This window comes from Lepisma saccharinum, chromosome 8, assembly GCF_977018435.1.
Source record: "Lepisma saccharinum chromosome 8, izLepSacc3.1, whole genome shotgun sequence".
NCBI lineage: Eukaryota > Metazoa > Arthropoda > Insecta > Zygentoma > Lepismatidae > Lepisma > Lepisma saccharinum.
Window position 1 is genome coordinate 66787053 of NC_139236.1, and position 18293 is coordinate 66805345.

Consider the following 18293-nt stretch of genomic DNA (forward strand, 5'->3'; position numbering starts at 1 on the left):
GTACTATATATAAATATATAGTACAAATTCAACACAACAACTTGCAAGGAAACACGAGGAACATACAGCTAACAAATCCTTTTGAGGGGATAAAGTGCGGAGCGAAGCCCCTGACATTATATCGAATTTCTTCCGTTCAGAATTCAATAACGCTGAAACGGATTCGCCAGTCCTCATCTATAGACCTGCAGCTATACACAAGACGGGGGACGAAAGAGCAACTCGCCTATCTGAGATAAACATGTTTTCCACGGGTAGATGGCAGCACGTGAGGCGTATAACTGCACGTTGGCTTTGGTCGTTCAGAACGCTGACCTTTCGAGTTCAATCAAGTATGAGGAGATTCCTGCCGGTCGATAGATGGCAGTGCAATCGTAGCATAAATTTTGAAACGGAAATTCCAACTGGAAACTTGATATAGTTTCGTATATAGTTAGGTTCAAGGTTATTAGAAGTATAGGTTGGGCCAATCCGTTGTTTACTCGTGATGACGAAACGACGGTAAGAAGTGAATTTATCAATGAAATGAATTCCAAATCTATGCGCTAGTGTTGCACTATGCAGATAGGAAAAACATACCAGAAACTGAACACACGAAATCGAGTACACAAATGAGCATTTCCACCCATTTACATTTTGTGGCTTTAGACAAATTGAAAATAAATATCGATAGGTACTTAGCCTATTGTTATGCGGGACAGAATATTATTGATCGGAACGGGATTTTTTTTTAAATCCCGTCATTCGGGACGGGAAATATTCGCAATTTCTCGACTAGCCGGGAAATTTTCGGGACGGGAAATTTCCGAAATTTTCCGACGCTCTGGAAATTTCAAATTCTACACGTCATTTTCACCTTAAGTGATTGTCTTTGTATTTCTGGAATGAAAACTAACAATTTCCGATAAGTTCCAGGCACTTGCAATGTAGAAAAGAAAATAATTAATACCGTTTTGAAATGACCATTCGGTATTTCCCGACTGCTCGGGATCCAGAAAAGTAGGGAAGTCATTTGCTGAAGTCGGGATCGGGACAGAATTTTTCTTTCCGATCCCGGTCCCGACTTTTCTAGATAACGCACACCACTTGTTATTATTATTTATTACAAGATACATCTTCCAAGTACGTTGAACATAATGTACTGTGTATACCAGAAAAGAAAAGTGTTACGTTTAGGCCGTTCGCCGGCGTAAACTGCTTGGCTGCAAGAGGATGTGTGTATGAAGAATGGAATAAATTACTCTCATTGCTCTTTACCAATATTTAATAGAATCGCACAAGTGAGAGGGGGGGGGGGAGATCACGCACGAGCCAGCAAGATATCTAAACACTGACAATAATAAGCCCAAAGTGTCACCACTGTACCTGATTTCCTTCGAGGTTCCTCGGTTGAGTCACGACGTGGCGCTCTATCGGTCCATTGAAGGTGTCCTCAGTGGGTTCGCCCAAACCCTTTAAATGGACCGACTTAACACTGTCACTCGCAACACACTTCGCGCTTCGCTCCCTCGACCAAGACTCTCCTCGGCGATCTCTCGTCACCCGGGGACTGCTGGCGTTTTTGATTACACAGCATTTTATTTCCGGCTCGTGACATGCCACCTCCCCCTGAAAAGAAATGGGATTGGCCAGGGGACAATCACATTTCTTTATTGACAAAAAATATTAAGATACGATTAAATATGTACAAAGACCAGTCCCTGAATAAATGATTACACCCCGTATATAACATGATTCGTCGTAGGGCAGTAGGCAAGTAGCCTATGTAGTGCACTGTAGAACGTAACAAATAATAATACACTAATTGAAGTGTAACACTTTTCTGTCATGTATTCCGAAGCGGATGGAACCAAAATTGGGAATTAAGGTAGTCTCAGCGGCATCACATCGCACGACGTACATGTACGTGACACTGTGAAAACACTTGAATAAATATAGCACTGGTAACACTGAACCGAAGATAAGTTAGTAGGTCTCAAATGTTGAAAAGAATACACAAATAAGTTGATTGTAGACAAAATATGTTCGCAAGAAAAGTTCAGGAACAATATTAATTCGATGCGAAATCTGCTTGCCACTTATGGATGACTTCTGGATGTACTCTGGGGAAAAGACTTCACCTTAGATCTATGAGAAGGTACATTAGTGATGACACAGCAAATGATGATTACTATCAGTGTTTAGTTTGTCATAAAATAAAATTTTGAGCGTGAACAGGAGCAAATGGTAAATTTAATCAGGGTGTAAATAATAAGATTAGATACATAGTATGCATTCGATTATAGCAAAACACAATGAAAAGTCTTCAGAAAAAATAAATGAAGTGAGAGTATCAAATATGTAATACCAGTTAATGTAAATATGTGTCATAAAAATGGCAGATGTAACAAGAAGAGGTAGGGACTTGATTTGGTATTTCTGTCCAAATCGTGTGAGTTGTGTGTCGTATCAGTAAAAAAAAATGTGTTTCTGTGTGAGAGTTTGGTCGGTTTTTAACGATGCAGCGCTCTCAGTTCGCTTCATCGATAGCTGGGACACATCTGCACGATAAAAATTTAGAGTTAACATGCTGTCATATATTAATTAGATTGGTAATATTGCCGTTTATATGTAAGAAGTTATATGAATTGAAGAAATATGAAGAGAAAAGGTGGAGAAGACGTTGGCCCGTACATGCTCTGTAAAGGCATTTTGGCGTGTTGAAGGTAGTTATGAATTATTGAAAAGTCACAAAATGAGAATTTTACAGCGTTGGTGCATAGCGTATTGTCTCTGCCAACAGTGAGAACACGTGAGCTCTCTTCCCATATGCAGTAGGATTCATCGCGTTCGTGCGCTTTGTTTACGTACACAAAATGCTGCCGAAGCAGAAGGTCGTGTTGCTACGGTATCGTCTTCACGCACGAGCCAGCAAGATATCTAAACACTGACAATAATAAGCCCAAAGTGTCACCACTGTACCTGATTTCCTTCGAGGTTCCTCGGTTGAGTCACGACGTGGCGCTCTATCGGTCCATTGAAGGTGTCCTCAGTGGGTTCGCCCAAACCCTTTAAATGGACCGACTTAACACTGTCACTCGCAACACACTTCGCGCTTCGCTCCCTCGACCAAGACTCTCCTCGGCGATCTCTCGTCACCCGGGGACTGCTGGCGTTTTTGATTACACAGCATTTTATTTCCGGCTCGTGACAAAAGTTCAAATGAGCATTTATGTACGCTATATTTACACTAGGCTATGCACTTGTATGTTTTTCTTCAGTGCACAACATGTTTTCTCGAATATATCAAAGTCTGCCTAACATGAAATGTAATAGTGTACAACTTTGCTTTCACGCAAACTTGGCATAAAGTAATATTTCATTCTCACAGGCAGTGGCGTGCCCAAGGGGGAGTTGGGGGGTTATAACCCTTCCCGTTGGCCCAGTATTCCTAAAAAAAGAACGTCAAATGTAGGAAAAGATGGCAAAATGAGGAATGACTACCAAAAATAGTGTACGTAACCCCTCCCTTTCGAAAATCCTGGGAACGCCACTGCAGTCTCAGGTCAACATGCAAGGGCAGATTTTTTCCACCTTTCGATGTGTAGTCTTTAATTTCTGAAGTAGAAACAAAGTGTGGCTTCTTACCGATGTGTAAAATGATTAATAAAACTTTCGTGTCCGTATTTTATAAGCACAACATATACACGAAGTTTTGTTCAAAGCTAAGTTGCGTTACTGCGAAGCCGTAATTAGATTTTGATCAGCTGTAGGAGTTTAGCTTAATGGTTTAATTTTTGCTTTGTAACTTGGCCATAAAGCAGAATTGAGTTGCAGAAGTATTGTATTTTTTAATATCGCTTATACGTTCTATGAAATAAATGTTAATGTGTCTGTAATGGTCTTACATAGTAGTATACATTTTTAAGAATACTTCAGTGACTTTAACACGTTGCCACAAATATTTAAAATAGTATTACTAATGTGTAATATATATTTTAAACTGCTGCTCTATAGAATCCTTCAAAATGTCACCAGTATTTTTTTCATGCAATCAAAAGAACATCACGTTATGAATCTCCTGCATGTGATTGCAGAGTAATCAAACAAACGCCAAATTATCTATTCTTCCATTGCACGTTAAGGAACAAACACAGACACGCCCTTTTTTAACAGACTACACAGAGCCAAGATACCATTTTCTGTATCATACACTCCCTGTTATCGTCTCCCCACCCCCTCGTACAATGTGGATACTATATAGTTTTGCCCGCCAGATTGGTATTTAATTTTAAAATTTGTGTGTATATGCAAGTTTGTGATCAGTGTTACAGGTCAGTGAAGTGAAGTATAGTATTGCGATATCTATATGACCACAGCTACTACTACGAATTCAATTCTATGGTACTCCTCCACAATTCCCAGTGTTGTACACCTTCTTGACCAAGACTGCCACATACCCGGCGGTGAGGGTCACGAAGGAGAAGAATTACAAACGCTGTCTTGACTTTTTTATATTGTTTAATCAGCACTATATGCCTTTACTTTGTTGACATGTCAAATGGGAGAGGTCTATGATGAGCTCCTTCAAATAATTGGCGACAATAAAACTGTCCAAATGGTCGCACATGAGGCTCGGTGTATTGCAAACTAGTTGTGTGGCTTTACATTTCTTTGCTCACTAGTTATTATGGTACGTATGGCTTCTTATTCCACGTAATGTAATGAGCAAATGCCTTCATAATATTAATCTACGATGTGTTTGATGATTTCTTGCAAGCATATCGGCGTTTTGAAAAAAGCAGGAGTGATGGAAATTTCAAAGATTCTTAGACGCCACTTGGCAGCCTGGTAGGACTTCCCTCCCTCCACTCGTGGAGGCGTCGGGGGGGGGGGGGGGCGACCTTTGAGTCCAGGTTGATGAGAAGGAATTGGCATCGAATTTAGATAAAGATGATCCAAAGATAGGCAACACTGTACAGGGCCGAAATCGAAAGGAGAAGCAGTTTCAGTATGATGAAACTGTTGAAGATCCACTAAAGCGGTACAAAGTTGATATTTATTACCAGGCCGTAGACGATTATTTTAGCTCTAAGAGAAAGATTTGAGAAGCTTAAACATCATAGTGAATTTTCCATTTCTTTTATGATATTAGTAAGCTTAAAGACATGCAATCTTATCTTTATTTGAAAATTGTAGAAAACTGCCGGAATGTTAACACATGAAAGCTACTGAATTAAAAGATGAACGAAAAGCGTTTTGGCTATAAGAAAACAATTACACGAAAGGAGACCTTAAACTGATAAAGGGTCATGATTTTGCACCTAATGTAAGTGTACAACTTCGGATTTATTAACTTTGTCGGTAAACGTGGCAAGTGGCGAACAAAGTTCTTCTAGGAAATTAAGGCTAATAAAAATACTATCTCCTATCAATCATGTCTGAAACACCCTTGTTTCTATTTTATGCAAGATAGCTTTATACGAAGAAGAATATTAAATGCAAAGGTAAAGTTCCCTGTGCACATAGCACCATGTCATGAAGGCACGTTTAGGGGATGTGGGAGTAGGCCCACACACATTCTCGATCTCAGCCATTTTAGAGGTGATGTGATCAGCACCACTCTCCGGCCGCCTTTACCTCCCAGGTTGCCCCCATGGTACACCCATTCATTTGAGGCTGGATGAACCCCAGAGACGCTTTATGGAAAGAATTAAGACCTTAGATCACCCACATTTTAAAAATCCAATCATGTATCACAGACCTACAACGTTAAACATATGAAGTCAAGCCTTCATTTCTTTCCTAATACTTGTTACATTTAAGATACATTTAAAAGAAAGAGAGAGTTTTCATAAAGTATAATAATAAGTCTAATATAAAATTAGTGTTTAACTGTGGTCGAGCGAGATGTCCTTTTTTGGTTAATAGTATAATAAAATTATTTATTTTATAGTTTGATGTTTTACTTAGGAATATATTAATTTTCAATTTACCGTTGCTACGTAATGACGGGAAGGGGGGGGGGGTTCGTCGAGAGGGAGAGGCATCTGCCGCCACCTCCCAGGGCGGCAAAATTACTAGCGCCGGCCCTGGTGTACACTGTATGTAACACACTTTATTACTGACTTCCTTGGCCCTGGATGTACAGGGTCAAGGAAAACAAAGAAATGAGCATAATTTTCTCTACGGAGAAGATATTGAACCTAAACCAAAAAGAACACAAATAATAAACTCGACAATGTAAATTGATGAGATTTAGTAAATCATTTAATCAGTAGCGTACGCAGGATTTCATCGAGGGGGGTGTTATTTATAAAACTTTTTTTCAAATTCACATTACCATTGTTTCATTATACTGGAATTAAATAATAATAATCACAATTAATTAATAATAATCCACTTATAATTAATTAACTAGCTGAATTAATACTAATAATGCTACAAATACCACTACTACTACTCTTAAGTACTAGAGATCTACATAAATATTGTATTTATGAAAACAATAGAACGAAATTACTTTCTAGTCATTCGATTTTTATCAAATCCTGGGAGCATTATTTGTTTCTTAATTACGAAATAATTGTCTGGTCAACGAAGAAGATACATAAATACAAGAAAATATATTAAAATAAATTGAAATAATCAAAGTATGGAACTCATCCAAGGAGCTGCGGTGATCTGGTCGGTAGAGCGTCTGACAAGTGACAATCAAGCGGGAGATCCGGATTCGATTCCCGAAATTGGTTGGAATTTTTCCGGCTTTTTCCCCGCATAAATGACCCCGATAATTCACATCTGGATTATCTCGCTGTTCTTACCAACAAAACATTTTACAATAGTTAAGCTTATTGTCGTTTTAATAATTGTCTAGTCAACAAGGTGAGACATTTTAAAGAGAGACATTCAAACGAGCTGTGGTAAACAATATAATGGGAAGGCGAATTCGTGACTGTATTCTTGTCCGCCTAGCCTTTGTCTATACATTAGCCTCTTACAACGTACCAACAACTTTATTTAGTTAATTCTCATTGTTCACACACAAAAAAATACATGTTCGTTGAACACTGGCGTACGTAGAGGGATGACCGATGGTGTTCCAGCCCCTACCGAAATTTTGAGAAAATCAGAATTTTCAAATAAAAATTCGTTAAGAACTTTAAAAGATCAAAATGTGTAAATGCGAAACCTCTTTTAAAGTGAATCCCGATAACCATTTTTGTCTTTGAATACAATTTTAATAGACTGAAAAGCTCCAAAAATACGAAATATTTTATTATGCATCCTGCCCTCCAAATTGAAGCCATTTACTATCCACATTTACTATTCCAGCCCCTCCCGAAAAAAAAAAAATCCTTTGTACGCCAGTGTGTTGAACATTGTTGCAACTGAGATACAAAACAACTTTTTCCTCTTATAAATCATAGTTACCCTAACCTAACCTCATAAACTCGTGGTTATTTTCAAGGCATCACTCTGAAAGACGCGTGTGTTTGGAATGCTGTGCTTTTCTCCATGCTGCATGGAAATAATAATTCAAATTATTATATTATTATTATTAGTAGTAGTAGTAGTAGAAGTAGTAATAGTAATATTATTGTCCCAGATCTTTGACAGTGAAAAATTGGCCATTTAATTTTTTTCCACAGCATTTTTCATAATATTTAACAAGCTCAAGGGGGGATTTAAACCCCGTAACCCCCCTTGCGTACGCCACTGCATTTAATGAAGTGACTAATCACAAAGGACATAATCAGCTCAGATCCTATTACTTCTTCATGGTATGTGACGTAAAGTTCCCGCCCAACCGTTTGACGGCGTTAGTGGCTATCGCATTTCCTTTTCCACAGCCTGTAGTACACATCCTCCTCATCTAGACATTGTTCTTGTTCTGGTGTTCAATATCTGCATACTGCAACACTGTCGTTTTGTCATTTCACGTGACTTTACATTGAAGTGATGGATTCACTTGGCCGGTCACACGTCATCGCAAGCAAAAACTTCCACCGTTACCATGGTTTTGGGCCAGGGCTGGTTAGGTTCGGTATCTTTGAATATTATATTATTACATTTTCTTTGGACCAAAGCGAACCGAAAACTTACTACACTACACGGACGAATAACAATATAGTAATTAAAATAGTATTATTTACATTATTATATGTTTGTATAACCCTTACGAGGGCAACTTGAGAAAGACGCACATGAAATTGATTCTTCATTGTCTGGCGTATCTTAAAAACAACGACAGATTAGAAATAAAACTCTACGTGTTGGGAAAGCATTGTAGAAGTACAAAGGTAGCAATTACGTAAGTGTTCACAAAACCCTTTTTAACTAAGACAACATAATTAAAAGTGTTTTATCAGCAAGTATATATACTATACTATAGTGTAAGTCAGGAATTCTTATGTATAAAGTGGCTCTTATTTTTTTAAATAAAATATAAGGCAATTAGTGTTGAGAAACAGCACCTGTGCTGTAACGAGGCAAGCTTTTCAAAATCGGCAACTCTAACACAGTTAGTTTTTCCTGTAACTCTAATATATGACTTTTAACACTATCTTAGTATTCAAAATCAGTACTTATAGTGTAACCAACCAGACTCCAAGCCATCGGAATCGCCACATGCACTGCTTCTTAACTCATTTATTAAAAATACGAATCAGAAGATTATAGCAAGAAATAAAAAGGAAAAAAAGTACGAGGATAAACTCTGTGAGTACTCTTTCCACGAAGTAACTGAATTCAATTTATTTTTACATGAACTTTCCGAAAACTATGATCCACAATTTCCACACTCGGAAGATGAAGAACATAGGAATGCTTTTACGTCACAGAGTACAAGCTGCAAAGCAAAGCCATACATCAATGGATTTCGGCAACACATCGCTCTTTCAATCGTCAAGTATCGGCTTTTTCTGCTAGGTTCGTTTCTAGGCCCCTCCCCGCAACCCCTGGGAATGGGACGTGGGAATTCTTTCACGAGCCGAAAAGATCCCAACAGGATTCCACCAGGATGGAGTAAAGAAAGGGTTGAATTCCTCTTTGTTCATTCGAACCTTTTTCAGGGACAAAAAAGGGATGAGAGTCGAATTCAGCCCATTGTTGTCTGTCAACAATAGCCTTAGTTACCATGGCAACGGATTTTTATATGAATCTAAATACGTTATCCCTGAGGAGCAATCTTTTGGACGTAACGTGCTGCATCTCACTAATAATATTCTTTCAGGTAGCTTGTTAGGAAGTGAAGAGTTTATTTGATCATTACTCGGTAAGTTTTCCGTATCCGGAAAACGGATTTCTTAAAATTTACAGGAGAAATTACTTACGGAATGCAGTTTCTTTAGACTTGTGGAAGTTCGGGAAGTGTTTTCTCGCATCGTTCATTGAATTTTGCCTGTAAATCATGTATTTTTCGATATAAATGTGTGACCGATGCTCGAAAGCTGTTGTATCCATTTCCTTCCAGCCGGATGTTGCATGTGTGTGATGACGTAATCCCGGTCAGTGTTTCCAAACACGTGTTTCTGTAACTGAAGAAGGTACGTTTCCGCAAATGGTTTGTGGGGCTATGTGTCAATGGTTCATGGGGCTATCCGAGAATGGTGTGTGGGGCTACGCATATTTTTTCGAAACCAATTTTTAACTATTGTAACCCATACGTGACCCTACCTAACCTAACCTTACCGGAAATGGTTCGTGGGGCTATGTATCAATGGTTCGTGGGGCTATGCGTCAATGGTTTGTGGGGCTACGTAGATATTTTTGGGTGGAGAGGGGTGGAAACACTGCATGCCGACTACGGTAGTGAAACTTTGACCGCCATTTAGCGTGTTACCGAAGGGAAAAATAAACTAACAAAACTACTTCATACGTCGAAAATATAGATTATTTCCGTGAAAAAAGCGAAATGCCACATTCAGCAATGTTTCTCAATGCAAAATATGTAAGTAGGAATATGGAAAGTTACATAAATAACGAGTTTCAGGCGTTTTCCGGATACGGAAAATTTACTCATTACTCTTCTTCAAACTCAGACATTTCACACATGTAGGCAATAATTGCCCAACTCCAATTTTCTCCCTGCAATATGCTCTGAGCTGTAAAACAGAAGTGTGGTAAGCAGGCTTGATCAAGGTACATAGAGATTAGGTAAAGCCATCCGAAGATTGCCGATCTTGCACGAACGCGTGACGTCACTGGAGAAGCAGTGAGCTCGGCTGAAGCAGACGGCCCCTAGCATTTATATGGGAGATTCAGAGAGCGAAAGTATATTATTACTTTTAGGAGGGGGGGGGGGTGAAATATTAATTGTCATCCTCCAAGATGGTATTGAGGCATCCTTTTAATGATTAGTAACATAATTGAAAACGCGCTACTTTTAAAAGGGGGCAAAGTACATGTGAAAAAATGTATTTTGAAAATATATATTCCTGAAACTTTCTGACCGATGCGCTACAAAGAAAGTTGCGTGGTCTCCTTTAGAATTTCGTCATTTTACAAATTGTAATATAATTTTAACAAAAACGTTGATGCTAAAGAAGAATTAAAGAGTTTAAAAAAATAATTGATTAATAGACTTAGTTTATTTTACTTCGCTTATCTGTCACCTAATCGCAAAGATGAGGATGCGTGATGATATGATGAAATTGAAGAAAGGAAAGTAGACCCATGCCCGGGCGGGGATTCGAACCTGGGGGCCCTTGGCATCGTAAAGCGTTGTGCTAACCACTTCGCCACGGAGGTCAGAATTACAAGGAAATATACAGAAAATGGCATATATGTTTTAATATGCGAGAAACATTTGCGAGGGGGTTATTGAAGTAACAAATAATTATACAAGACGTTAGTAGTAGAGATGTACGCCAACGTCTGTTTGCTGCGTGGGTGGTCTTTAATTTGCACGTACTTATAATTAATTTGCACGGGTTTTAATTAATTCGCATGTATTTAGAATTCATTTGCACGTACTTAGAATACTTTACATTTATGTATTTGCATGTTTATAACTTTTTATGAATATATATTTATTTATTTTATGAAAAATATGTATATAGAAGGTAATTAGAGGTACTAAACGCTATGCATATGGTTTTATATTCATTACTGCAAAGTATGCAATGTATAAAATGTTAATATTAATGTTTATAGTATTGAAAATAAGTTTTCTATGGTTTATGAACCGCTATGAAAGGTGGTAATGGGTGTAGGTACAGGTCCAATTACGATTGGGGACGGTCCCGGTATTTGAACCCGCGATATGTAACGGTAATAATTAGTACTATGTAATAATTGCATTATATTATGAAACACGGTGGTTTCACACGCTAGACAGAATACTGTCTCAGAATCTCGACTCCGCTTTGATGCCAGACAGAGAGAATGAATTAATATTCCGCGCAGGTAGAGGAGAAAGGAATTTGGGGAGTGTGCGTTCAAGGTCAAATGACGTCAGAACGCCAGGACAAAGAAGGAACCCGATTGACCAATCAGAGAACGCGTCGGTAGATTTTCAGAACCGGTTTTTCCAAGGTTAACTAGTACGCAAGAACAGGGGAAAGATATGCAATACTGTAGGGCAGGGGAGGGATTGAACCAGACAACAAAGGATGTCTGGAAATGCGCAGCAAGGGTCAAATCTCTGAAGCTATGCGTCGCTTGTAGAACTGGTTTCCGCCGCCAATTAATATTCCGCTCAGGGTTGCCCCAAGGCACAGGCCGCTTTAGCGCAGGGGTTTTTTATCTGTACTATGAAGAAAGGAGAGCTATCAGGGACGGGGCCTACAGTTTTCACTATTTGTTTTTATCACGGGGTAACGAACCTAGGACCCATTGATTATTGATTTAGGTAGTAAATGTATGTTACTGTGTGCTATTTAACTTAATTTTGAGTTTATTTTTTACCAAACTTTGACTTTATGTCAAACATTTTCACAGCTTATCCTTATTTTTACAAAAATAACACTATTTATACTATTCAGGCAACATTTTTTATTAAATTTTGGACTCGCAAAGACATTTTTTTCAACTTTTAATTTATTATTTTACAATTTTATGTTAATTTTTTACCAAAATAACACTATTTATACTATTCAGGCAACATTTTTTCATTAAATTTTGGATTCACAAAGACATTTTTTCAATTTTTAATTTATTATTTTACAACTTTATGTTAATTTTTACCAAAATAACACTATTTATACTATTCAGGCAACATTTTTTCATTAATTTTGGATTCACAGACTTTTTTTTCAAGTTTTAACTTATTATTTTACAACTTTATGTTAATTTTTACCAAAATAACACTATTTATACTATTCAGGCAACATTTTTTCATTAAATTTTGGATTCACAAAGACATTTTTTTCAACTTTTAACTTATTATTTTACAATTTTATACCTATTTTTACAAAAATAACACTATTTATACTATTCAGGAAAGACTTTTAGTTATATTTTCGACACACAAAGTGTGTTTTTTCAACTTCTATCTGTTTATTTCACAAGTTTAGGCTTATTTTTACCAAAATAACACTATTTATACTATTCAGGAAAGACTTTTAGTTATATTTTGGATGCAAAAGTGTGTTTTTTCAACTTCTATCTGTTTATTTCACAAGTTTAGGCTTATTATTACCAAAATAATACAATTCAATCTGTTCAGGAAAGACTTTTAGTTCTCAACTGCTATCTGTTTATTTCACAAGTCTAGGCTTATTATTACCAAAATAACACAATTCAATCTGTTCAGGAAAGACTTGTAGTTACATTTTCGACACACTAAGTGTGTGTTCTCAACTTCTATTTGTTTATTTCACAAGTTTAGCCTAATATTACTCAAATAACACAATTTAATCCAGTCAGGAAGGATTTGTTATTATATTTTGGATGCACAAAGAGATGTTATCAACTTTTTTACTGATTTTTTGCAGGGTATGTATTAATTTTTATTTATTTTGTTTTGTATTATATATACATTTACAAATTTTTAACTTAGAGTTTAGTATTCATTTAAATTTTTTCGAAAACACTAAAGAAAAAAGTACTTTTAGCTAAAATGTAAGCCACAGAATATATATTATTATTATTATTATTATTATTATTATTAGGGTTTACTGATTTTTACTATGCTATTTTTGGTTCTGTATTTCTATATGTATTTATTTAGGTCAGGTTACGCCTGCTACGTAGGAAAGTTTGTTTATTTTAGAGTTTGCTGAGTATTTTGTTACTCTTATACTAAGTTTTCTAAATATATCAGGTAGAGCTCCATCCATATACTTTTGTTTTTGCTGTTTGGAGATGATGCGATCAGCATCACTCTCCATCTGCTTTTTATTTTATGTACCCAATATTATTTTGAGGCTTAGTGAATTCTAGAGCCTATTTATGCAGGAGAGAGGGCTTGAAAATTTGGATCTCAGATAACCCACAACTATTTGTCAGAGTATTTTAAAGAATATTTTATATTTATTATGTGCCACTAGAATATCAAAGCTTGCTTAATTTTTATGTCTGTAACGCTGTTATTGTATTTCTAGCTAAGGCTTACTGGATAAGGTACACGAAATGTTTATAATTTCGACTATTTATTTTTATACGAGGCCAAATGTTTAGTGTAACGAAAATTATTGTGTGTCTATAAAGACTGAAATTCCTTTACCGATGGATCCATAACTGGACGCTTACCAACATTGTTCCTTTTTTTTTTTAATATAACTATTTATCAATATATTGACAATTCACAGGACAAGACGAAGTTCTCAGACGACTGACTATATGGACCATAGGTCCACTTGCTAAACTTTTTTTCTATGCTAGAAGAATAATTTAGCCTTATAGCCTTTTTCAAGGTATTTTTGAAGTATTTCTGGTTTTTTGGGTGCATCAACACTTGGGTTATTTCCATTTGGTTTATTATACGAGGCTACAATCACTATTTGAACACTGAAATCCTCTGATTGAAACTAAAAGCTTAGGCTGTAACTAGGGATTTAGTATGTATATCGACAATTTATAGGACAACACGAACTTTACAAAGGATTGTAGGTGATGTAGGACTAGACGCCAGAGCTTTGTTAACCTGCAAGAAGCATTTACAGCTAATGCTACGAGGAAATGAGGTTGTTTTTTTACTGTTTCACAAGAATGCTATGTTTTATACACCCAATATTTGCTTTTCAAGTAACTATATGTACCAGAAGTACTTACATGCCAACTCTAACTAGACTTCGATTTATGTAAATGTAGCAAGAACTATATTTCTGAGGAAGTACGCAAAAGCAGATTACCCGATTAAAGTATCTGAAAAACAGATTTTTCTATGTAAGTATATTTTTATTGACTGGATTATTTAACAGATCGAACAGGAAGACTGCAAAATTAATTAAATGTAGTTCTATAGTAGCTATAGGTGGTTTTAGAGATATAAAAAGAACAAATATAAGATTTCGCTTTTTTTGCTTCTGAGGCTAATTGCGACGCTAAGGGTAAATGGCGAGGAAATGTTACGGAGGAGAAACAGTCCCAAAAGTTATGGGCTGCATGTAAGTTAATACCACAGAGATATTACAGTAGGTGTAGGTTCTACCACCAGAACATTTCTATTATAATAATACTGGTTATGCTGTACTGTTAGCTAAAGATGCTGATATTTGAGAAACTTAAAAGCTTATTTGCAAAATTTTAAGATAAATAATAATCTGTTAGACTGTAAACATATTTTATATCCATTCTGCACAAGATCCGATGACAAAATTCAAAAATTGTAATCGCCCAGACAGGGACTCGAACCCTGGACAGATAGGTTAAAAGCCTAACGCTATACCAACTAAGCTATCTGAGCACAAGGTATTTTTTTGAAAAGTTAGTTATGTTAAGAAATATATTGAAACATTTGAGAACACTTTTGGTCTGGTTCGCCAGAGAAGGAGACAATATTTCCAAATTTTTACAGACTGGGTGTATTTTTCCACTATAGAGGCCTTTACTATATGTAATTCGAAACGCTAAAGTTCAGCTAGCTTCCAAAATTGAGGTAAAGATTGTGTTTGGCGAGATTAACAAGTTACAATTATATCCAGTTACGGACAAATAAAGCTAAAACTCTCAGATTTACTGTACTAGCCAAGTTTTAGTAACATTTTCTTCACTTTAGTACAAATACCAAAGAAATAGGTATATTTTATTTATAATTTGACAAAATTTACTAGTATTCAATTCACAAAGTTAGGTAAAAGGCAGTATTTTAAAAAAAATATTGTTACTGCCTTCAAATTTTATGTTATTTAGCCACTAACAACTGGTTTACACTGTTTGGCATCCTTTAAATAGGAAAAGAAGGAATTATTTGTTTAGTATTTTTACTACTTTATATTTATTTAAGAAAACAATTCTACAGTTTAACTTAATTTTAACAAATTGTTACTAATTTATATATCAAAGTTATGTTATTTAGAGTGTATGAAGGCGTATAAAGTTAATATTTGTACTTATCAGTTCAACTAACAATTATATTTTACACACAAAAGATGATGTTTACAGTTAAATTACTTGAATCAGAGAATAATATTTTACAGTAATTGAGTCATTCAGCACTAGTCAGTACTTTATGCATCAGAAAGTTTTCTTAATTTTCTATTACGCATGCTATTTTGGGCTATTCTTAAAATGTATTTCTAGGGCAAACTGGTTTAATTTTCTGCTTATAATGCAAAGTTGACAGTTTTCGCACAATGCATTGTACATTTGTTATATTCTCTATTTACAATCCAAATATTATGCTTATTTAATGTATAACTAACTAACTCTCTAGCCTTCTTAAACCCGAATGTTCTGGCTGCAGCAACACATGCCTTTCATCTGTCCCTGTCCTGAGCAACATCTATATACTCCTTTCCTTCCCTACCAATTTCCTTTAGGTCCATCTCTACATTATCCCTCCATCTTTGTTTTGGTCTTCCTATTGATCTTTTACCATCAGGTTTCCCAACAAGAATCCTGTATACTCTTCTTTCCTCTCCCATTCGTACCATATGATCTACACACCTAAGTCTTCTTGATTTAATCATTCTAATAATATCTGGACATGAATACAAATTATGTACTTCTAAATTACGTAATCTTCTCCACTCATCTGTCTCCTCATCTGTTTTAGGCCCAAATATTTTCCTAAGGATTTTATTTTCAAATACTCTCAATTTATGTTTCTTTTTCAATGTAAGGGATCAAGTTTATTTACTGTATTTAACTTTTATTTTTTGTAATTAACAAAAATTAAAAGCTTATACTGTAGTTATTAGATCTTTTTCTATCAGCTTATTTTGAAATTAATATTATTAGGTATAGTCTTTGATTTATAACTATATTGCTTTTTTATCAATTTATCTAAGAGTACACGCAGACAAACACATGTGTACACACTTTTCTGTAAATAGATATGCCTTTTTTCAATATTTTAGTATGAAGATTGCACTTTAGCTATTTAAGCAAGGGTAGGAAAGGTAGGATTTCTGAGAATTTGTTGTAGGATTTTGTTGTCCAAGTATAGATGAGAACTGAGCTGGGAGACTGTTTTGAACCTTTTCATGATAGTTTGCATGTGAACTGTATGCAAATTGAGCACTATTGACTGTGCATGCTTCTAAGTTTTGCTGTTATTTTACATGAACTCTGTGAGACTGTAGTCAGTTTTCCCTTTTCAAGTAGTTTTTATTGATTGTATTTGTATATGTTTTGGGGACTTAGCAGTTTTATGTTATGAGGCAGTTTGTTGTAGAATATTTTTACATGATTGTTTTGAGATATTGAGTGTCTGCTGTTTTACTTGTAATTATTTTCCTTCTGTGTTGTGTATTTGACTATATTTTGTCCAAGTTCGTAGTATTTAGAATAATTGTTGTTAACTTGTAGATGTAGGGAGTAATAATCCTTTGCAAGATGCCCTATACTTTAGTCTGAACATTATTTTTAGTGTTCACTTTTGAAGCCTTAGTATTCTGGTAGTATTATTAATGTAGAGGTAAATTAGGCTGAAATGTAGGCATTTTTCTGATAAATTATACTCACTTAGTTGTTTCAGCAGGTAGAAGTTGCATGATGGTTTACTGCTGATGATGTTAATTTGCTCTTCTTATGTACTACGTATGATGTAGCTTACTTGAGTAATTGGAATTTTCTACTGAAAAAAGGATTGCTTGTCTATTTTATTCCTATGTGTTGAGTTTGTCCATAAGCAAGCCATGTTTTTACTCTATCCTATGCCTTGGAAGAATCTAGATATATATATTGTGTTTGCAGTTTTATGTTTCTCTAAGGTTTCAGCTATGTAGTTTTTTAAACTGTGCTATGGGTGTGACTACTGATTTCTTTTTCTGGATGCCATGTTGGTTTCTGTGTATTTCTTTTGCTGCTTGAATTTGACTTAGGTTGTTTGCTTTTTAGATCTTTATTTGTTTATTTGTTAAGTATTTTATATTTTTTGAATTTTAATTACTTTAATTTTACATTAACTAACATATTTTACTTTAACAACAAAATAATTTACTCTAGTATAAAAACTTCTACTAACAAAAATGTACTATTATAACTTTTAATTTTAGAAAATTGTATTTTTAAAACTTTAACTTTGAAAAATTAATTTTAATTACTTTAATTTTACATTAACTAACAAATTTTACATTAACAACAAAATAATTTGTCCTAGTATAAAAACTTCTACTAACAAAAGTATACTATTATAACTTTTAATTTTAGAAAATTGTATTTTTAAAACTTTAACTTTGAAAAATTGAATTTTAACACACTTTGATTTTAACAATGTACTTTAAATTTTTATATGTAAAATAATATTAAAAAATATAAAATACTTAACAAATAAACAAATAAAGATCTAAAAAAAAAAAGCAAACAACCTAAGTCAAATTCAAGCAGCAAAAGGAATACACAGAAACCAACATGGCATCCAGAAAAAGAAATCAGTAGTCACACCCATAGCACAGTTTAAAAAACTACATAGCTGAAACCTTAGAGAAACATAAAACTGCAAACACAATATATATCTAGATTCTTCCAAGGCATAGGATAGAGTAAAAACATGGCTTGCTTATGGACAAACTCAACAACATAGGAATAAAATAGACAAGCAATCCTTTTTTCAGTAGAAAATTCCAATTACTCAAGTAAGCTACATCATACGTAGTACATAAGAAGAGCAAATTAACATCATCAGCAGTAAACCATCATGCAACTTCTACCTGCTGAAACAACTAAGTGAGTATAATTTATCAGAAAAATGCCTACATTTCAGC